The sequence below is a fragment of the Echinops telfairi genome, unplaced genomic scaffold (assembly GCF_000313985.2).
Source record: "Echinops telfairi isolate 266 unplaced genomic scaffold, ASM31398v2 ScPeMD7_7400;HRSCAF=8409, whole genome shotgun sequence".
Taxonomy (NCBI): Eukaryota; Metazoa; Chordata; class Mammalia; order Afrosoricida; family Tenrecidae; genus Echinops; species Echinops telfairi.
The window spans coordinates 10,886,967-10,895,342 of NW_022111300.1; positions in this window are offsets into that span (position 1 = coordinate 10,886,967).

Here is an 8,376-nt window from a genome sequence, read left to right on the forward strand (position 1 = left end):
ATATGCAGAAGGAAGATGGCAGGGGTACAAGAGAAGGAAGGGGGGCTACAAGGCTCCAGAGGGCATAATGTGAGGATCCTATAAGGTCTCTTCTCCATGCAGAAGGTGGTCTACCGACTCAGGATAGACCTGGCGAAGAGAGGGAGTTTCATATACCCTGGAATGAAAACCTGAAAGCCCAACTCGCTGCCATTGCGTCAATGTTGACTCAATGGCGACCACACAGGACAGGGTAGAACTAAGTGCCTGTGAGTTTCCCAGGCTGTAACTGCTGATGGGCGTCTACGGCCCTGTCTTCCTCCACAGAAGCAACTGGTGGTTTTGAACTGCGGACCTGAGGACCGCAGCCCAATGCTTAAGCAGTAGCCACCGGGGCTCCTGCATCGCTGAATACAATAGGCTTAAAGCAGGGGTGTCAAACTGGTGGCCTGCGGGCCCCATGTGGTCCCTGAGGTAATTTTTTGTGGCCCGCGATGCTCTGAAATAAAATGAAAATAGAAAAAATTGTTATGAAGAAAATAGCGCTTAGGGGAGACCGAGGCAATACCGTACACACAATTCCCTTGCTCCATTTTATTTCAGAGCATCGTGAGCCACAAAAATATACCTGGCGGGCCACCGGTTTGACACCCCTGGCTTAAAGTATCAGTAAGAGAAAGGAAACCCAAAGCGACTGAAGCTGTTGTTTCCATCAAGCCTTCTACATCTGTGAGAACAGCAGGTTGACTTGTATTGCCCAACAATATGTGCTGACGTTCCTAACCCCTGCAGCTAGACTTAGGACCCTGTCTGGAGTTTCTTTTGCTTTGTTACCACAGTCATCACAGTCCAAGGGAGACCCTAAACCTAATCCCTCCTGAGATCTAAGAAGACCCGAATAGTCAAAGAGATCCAGAAGGGAAAAGAGACGCATGTAAGGATGCAGGCTACAAGGCAAGGAACACTCGAGGTTTCTGACCAGACAGGAATGGACACAACTGAAACCCTGATTGCAACTTCTAGTTTCCAGAACAGTGACAAAGTCAGCATCTGTTCTTTAAAGCCACCTACTTGTACTTGTGCCACAGCAGCACTGGTGAGTGACCTTGAGGTCAAAGAGCAGACACACCAACTGGAGCATGGCTACTTCTTTAAAGGAATACATGTGGCACACACACACACACACACACACACACACACACACACACACACACACCCTGCTCCCCATCCTAAAGTTTTTGTCAGAGGAATGTGCCAAAGGCCAAATGAGCAATTGGACTCCGGATTCACCAAACCAACACCCCAAACCAAACTCACTGCCATCCAGTCGATGTGGACTCATCGTGACCCTACAGGACAGGGTAGACCTGCCCCTGTGAGCTCCCAAGACTCTCACTTTTTCCGGGAGTAGAAAGCCCTGTCGTTCTCCCACAGAGCAGCTGCTGGTTTCGAACTGCTTGCCTTGAGGATTGCAGCCCAACTTGTAACAGCTGAGAGCTGTAGGTAGGATTTCCTTAGGATAGAACACCAGTGGAAAACTTGGTAGCAAGACTTGGATCAGATCTACAATAGGAGCAAAGCTCTTTCTTTATTGATTAGTTTGGGTCTTTTTCCAAAGAATTTCCCTGGAACTTTACAAAAACTCAATGAAAAGACATTACATATTCATTTATGTGTGGAGATTACAGTTTCTCTTTTCATGTGAAAAAATACAGAGAGAATCTGGCATTGCATAGCATGAAAACTATTTGGGGGTATTTTCTTAAAAACTAGTCTTTCTGAAAGAGTGTTCTTTTCCTAAAATGTCATAGCTTTTCACCATTTCCTTCACCTCTTATCCAGAAAAATGGCCCCCAAATACCTTCTAGCCATCAAGCTGAGGCAAAAATGGCTAAAGAGCACCAGGGTGAAAGTTAGTCTGTGTTCTCGGCTGAATGGGCACGTGGGTACTTACTGTAGGGTCTGCCTTTCTTTGTACTTCTGATTGAGGATCAAGAAGCCAAGGAAATGGATTCATGAAACAAGTGTTCAATACTGCTAGTGGGGATTAAAAAGAGTAAAAGCCTTGCAGTTTGCGCTCAGAAAGCGGTTAGCTCAGGTAATGAAAAAAGATCATCATATACAAAAAGATGATGATAAAATTTCCCACACTTGGCCACCACAGGCAAGACAAGTTCAGTGTGGGCTTCATAATTCTAATCCGCACAGACTGATCACCTTGGATGGCTGGTCTCCGGGAGGGTGATCAAACATGAAACAGCACCCTAAAGACAATCCCGAGGGTGCATGGAAGTCGTTTGCTTCCCTACCTGCGGGTGCTGGACCCAGAACTGAAGCCCTGGACCAAGGCGGGTGCGCTCCAGGCACAGCAAGTGTCAGCACTTCTAAGTGACAGAGCCAGACTTCCACATGCACGGCCAGAGTTAGCCGTATTTGCCTTATTTCCACTCCCAGCACTGTCACTGTCCCAGAACATCCCCAGACCCTGACTCCTCATCTCTCAAAGGAGGTCATCAAGAAGGTGACTCCCTGAAGAGTGTGGGTGGGTACCTCGGGGGAGGGGGTTGGGAGTATGGCAATAAGGGATCTCCTACACTAAGAAATACATCTGGAGTATTGGAATTTGTCTCTCTAACTATGTTGTGTGGTATCTGTCTTTACATAATATCTTTCTGTATTTGTTTCAATGTGAAAATAATGTTTGGAACTTCTTTTTTTCCTGATTCCTATGCATTCTTTTTCTTTTAAAAATGTATTATTAATTGGGAATTAATACATATATCATATAATTCCATATTTCAATCATGTCCAACAGAATTGTGTATTTGCTACCCCAATCCATTTCCAAACATTCCTTTACTATGTGGACTCCTTGATATTGCCTCCCCTGCCTCCACCCACCACCACAGCACCCACTTCTCCCTGAAACCCTTATTCTGCTTGCTATTTCTATAGGTTCATCAGTCCTGGATGTCATATACCAAAAAATGAAAAAAACATACAACACACCTTCAAGAGGGTGACTCCCTCCATGACCTAACACCTCTGAGATACACCCTAATATGTACAAACAAAACAATACAAAGTGTTTGCAATTTCTTACCTTGGGTTAAGGTTAATTTACGAAGGAATAACTTGAGGTACAAGTACTAGATGGTTTTACTTGGGGCACAAGTTTAACTTGGGGTACAAGTACCAGATGGTTTTCCAAGGCCCCTTCTCCACAGTATCTCCATGATTTGCATGAGATCATGCAAATGCTTGTATTTCTCATGATACCAAACTTTCTTAGAGAATGTAACGACATCTCTCATGAAAACATGCATGGCCCTCAAAAAAAAATCCTACTCATTTGAAGATAGGAAGAAGAGGTAAAAAGGAAGAAAGAATTCCCTGAGGGAAAATATTCATCAGAAAGAACCCTGAAATTTAAGGATTGAACAGGAAGGCCATTCTTCTAAGAAAGCTCTGAGGAGCACCTTCTCAATCTGATCTCTAATTGAAGGAAACCCACTTTGATATCTAGTCAATAATGTGATCCTTTGCCTCCAATATTTTCCCAAAAGCTGTGGGCTATGATTAAATATTTGCATTTAGGAGTAACTGCTTTACACATCTTTGGGAAATGCAATCTTACCTCGTGTTCAGATGCAAATGCTCTGAGTCCCTCAGAGAGTCTCCCCCTCTCTTTGGGGTCAACACGAAGCAGTCGGACCAATTCTCGCTTGACTTACTTCATCCTCTGATTATGGCTCCCACTCCCTTCTGGAAATATAGGATGTCTTAGAGTTGAAAGGAAAAAGCAGGAGGTGCAAAGGGGGACAATTCTCACCCAGTCCCTGGGCAGTTATCAGCAATGAGGGGGTCAGCCAAATTCCTTGTCTGCTACAGCAGCAACAGTGGCTTTTCCAGATGGAGAAGCACTCTGAGTTCTGACCATTTCCCAGAGGCTGGCTTGGATTTGATGAGCGGGGACATTGGCTTTTGAGTCGCTCAAATCAAACGCTGGGGGCATCTTCAAGTACTTGCACGTAGTAGGCCCACACTAATGATTTGTCAGTACTAAAGCACTGCCAAAGAAGAACAATTGGCAAGTGGCTTTAAACAGGAATAGTACATTGCAACCCAGTACCTTAACTCGTGATGAAATTGTAGTTTAGCCAAATGATGTCAACTATGGATTCAGTATTGGAATCACCTGGAAAGCTTTTTTAGAATACCAATGTCTGTGCCCCATTCTAGAATAATTAAATCAACAATTCCAGCCAAGGCCTCGAGACTGGTATTAGTTTGCAACTCTCTAGGCGATTCTGATGCACAGTGAGTTTGAGTGACTTGGCGAGCCAGACAGGTGAAGTCATTTTCCCAGGCTGGTGTCAGAGCTGTGATGAGAATCCAGGTCTCGCCCTCTAGTCCTGAGCTCTTTCCCACACACTACACTCATTCTCCTTGAGCCCTGGGGCCCGTGGGATAGCTTGCACAGCTCCGCTGGGAAAAGGGAGCAGAAGAAGTTGACCCACTCGCCCGCTGGAAACAAGTGTTCAGCACCATGGGAATTTTCCTGGTCCTATTTGTGGAAGAGGTCCAACCTTGGTTGTTTTTCCAGGATGAGCAGGGTCCCTCTGGTGATTGCCTATAAGCATTATCTATGAAGCATGGGAAGATTCTATGCCCAAAATATCTCCTTTGCCTTCAGTTCCTTATGTGGAAAGTCATCTCTTAGAAATAGTAGGGGTGAGTGAGTATATGAAGTTTTCTTTGCATCTAAATGAAGCTACAAAGCTCCTCCTTCTCTGCCTGTTGGTCTAAATGTAGACTTGAACATTTTAAGCCCTCACAATACTTATGTGGGAGCTGTTGACAATACTGATGTGGCAGCTGTTGTTGTTAACTACTGTCAAGCCAGGCCCTGGCTCATAGCAACTCCATGCACAAGAGGATCAGACCGTTGATCCATCACCAGTGTTTTCATTGGCTGATTTCATAATGAGCTCACCAAGTCTTTCCTTGCAGTCTGTCTTAGTCTGGGCAGCGTCTTGTAGCCTCTCCAGCATCATAGCAGCATGCACGTTTCCACTGACAGATGGCTGGTGACTGTGCTTGAGACATTTTGGAATCAAACCCACGTTTCCTGCATGTGAAGCATGAAGTCCACCACGGAACTGTCACTGGTCCCACATAGAGTTATTGTTGTTATTGTTGTTGGTGCCCCTTGAACTGGCTCCAACTCATAGTGATCCCATAGGCAACGCAACAAAATGCTGTCTAATCCTGCAGCATCCTCACAAGCATTGCTTTGTTAAATCTGCCCTTGAAGCCATTGTATCAATCTGTCTCCTTGAGGCTCTTCCTTTCTCATTGACCCTCTTCTTTCCCAAGCATGACTTCCTTCTCTAGGAGCTTATCCCTTCTGATAACGAAGTGCGCTCCACTAATAAACTCTTATAGTCCTCTGTTACAAAGACCATCTCGGCTCTACTTCTGCCAAGACCAATTTATTTGCGCTTCTAGCCTGAAGATAAACAAGCGGCCATCTAGTTGAGAAGCAACAAAGCCCACATGAAAGAAGCACACCAGCCTGTGTGAATATGAGGTATCTATGGGATCAGGTATCAGGCATCTAAGGCCCAGAACAAAATCATACCCAATATGAATTGGGGAGGGGGGGCATGGAGTGGAGACACAATGCCCATCTGTAGACAATTGGACATCCCCTCACAGAAGGGTCACAAGGAAGAGATGAGCCAGTCAGGGTACAGTATAGCACTGATGAAACATACAATTTTCCTCTAGTTCTTTAATGTGTCCTTCCCCCCACTATCATGACCTCAATTCTACCTTACAAAGCAGATGCACACTGCTACAGATAAGAGCCCGAAGCACAGGGAATCCAGGATAGATAAACCCCTCAGGGCCAACAATGAGAATAGAGATACCGGGAGGATTAGGGGAAGGTGGGGGGAGAAAAGGGGAATTGATCACAAGGATCAACCTAGAACCCCCTCCCAGGGGGAAAAACAACAGAAAAGTGGGTGAGGGGTGACAGAGGACGATGTAAGATATGAAAATAATAATCTCTAACTTATCAAGGGTTCATGAGGGAGGGCAGCCGGGGGAGGGAGGAGGGAACTAAGCTGATATCAAGGGCTCAAGTAGAAAGAAAATGCTTTGAAAATGATGGCAGCACACGTACAAATGTGCTTCATACAATGGATGAATGTGTGGATTGTGAAAAGAGATGTAGGAGCTCCCAGTGAAAGTATTTACTACTACTACTAATAAAGGTCTTTTGCAGCAGATGTCTTAACTGCTGCTCCCATGAATATTGATTGTGGATCCAAGCAAAATGAATTCCTGGACAACTTCATTACTTTCTCTTCTATTTATCATGATCTTGTTTACTGGTTTAATGATGTTGAGATAGAATCCATACTGAAGACTCTAGTCTTTGATTTCTTCAGTTAGTACTTCTGGTCCTCTCGGCTTTCAACAAGCAAAGTTGAGTCATCAGCATATGACAAGTTGTTAATGAGTGTGCCTCTGATCCAGATGCCCATTCTTTTTCATATAGTCCATCTGGTGAGAGGGTTTACTCAGCATAGCGATTGAATAAGTATGGTGAAAGGAGACAGTTCTGGTGCAAGCTTTCCCTGATTTGAAACCAAGCCATCTCCCCTTGTTCTGTTTTAAGTGACTGTCTCTTGACTTGTGTACATGTTCCATATGAGCACAGTTTAGTTCTGGAAGCTCTATTTTTTTGGAAGGTTATTCCCAGTTTTTTAAGATCCACAGTGTTGAATACTGTTTCATAGTCACTAAGACATAAGTAAACATCTTTCTGGTATTATCTGCTTTCAGCCAGGGTCCCAAACAAAAACCCAAACTCGCTGCCACCGAGTTAACTCTGATTCATAGTGACCCTCTAGGACAGAGTAGATAGAACTACCCTTTTGGGTTTCCGAGGCTGTAAATCCTTATGGATGCAGAAAGCCTCATCTTTCTCCAGTGGAGCTACTGATGGGTCTGAACCACTGACCTTGTGGTTTGAAGCATAATACATAACCCAGTGTTCCAGGAGGGCTCACATTACATCAGTAATGATATTCCTCATTCCTTGTCCACTTCGAAATCTGGCTTGACTTTCTGGGAGTTGTGTGTTAATGTATTGCTGCAACTGTTTTTTATTTGTTTTTGGCTAAATCTCACTTGTATGTGATATTGCTGGTATTGTTGAATAGCTTCCACATTCTAATGGAATGGGACCACCCATTTTCGATATGGACACAAATATGGATCCCTTCCAATCCGTTGTTCAAGTCACTGTCTTCTGAAGCTCCTACCATAAATGAGTGATGGCGTCCAGTGTTGGATTTATTTGCTGAAAGATCTCCGTTGATACTGTGTCCGTTCCCAGGGCCTTGTTTTTCACCGTTGTCTTCAATGCAGCCTGGATTTTTGTTCCCCTCTAATGCTTTTGGTTTGGTCATTTGCTTCCTCCTGAAATGATGTACACTGACCAGCTCTTTTTGGTATAGTGACTGTATATTCCCTCTATCTTCTTTTAATACTTTCTTTGCCCTTCAATATTTTGCCTACAGAATCCTGCAATATGGCTCGAGAAATTCAAGTTTGAGCTTGAATTTCTCAGCTCTTCAGACTTCAGCTTGAGTAATTCCACGTGTGTTCTTTTCTTTTGCTTTTTCAAACTTCGGGCCTTGGCATGTTTCATTGTTTTACTCGACTAAGTATCCTTAACCGTCCTTGGAAATCTATTCAGCTCTTTCACTTCATTTTGACATCCATGGTGGTCCTTTCCTTTTTTCTGTCTTTCAGTGGCCTTCCACTTTCTTCGTGTGCCACGTCCTTTAAGTTATCCCACAACCCACTCATTCTTTAGTAATTATTGTCCAATGGGTCAATTCTGCTCTTGAAGTGGTCTCTCAGTTGAGGTGAGATATACTCTAAGATCATTGGTGCTTGGTTTAAGTTTCTTCAGGTTCATCTTCAACTGGTATCAGAGCAATCTGCCCCTGGCCTTGTTCTGACTAATGATATTTAGCTTCTCCATCATCTCTTTCCCTAGATATGGTCAGTTTGTTGTTGTGCATTCCATTGGATAAGGTCGACATGTACAGTCACCATTAACCTTCTTGAAAAAGGGGTTTACAATGAATGAAATGTTGGTTTTGTAAAATTCTATCCTGTGATCTTCAGCATCAATTATGTCACCAAAGCCATATTTTTCCTCCTTTTTCTTTTCTTAACCAAGGCCATATTTTCTGACTACTGATACATCTTCTTTGTTTCCAACTTTTGTATTCCAATTAACAGTAATTATCAATGTATCTTGATTATATGTTTGATTGATTAAAGACTGCAGAAGTTGGCAAAAGAGCT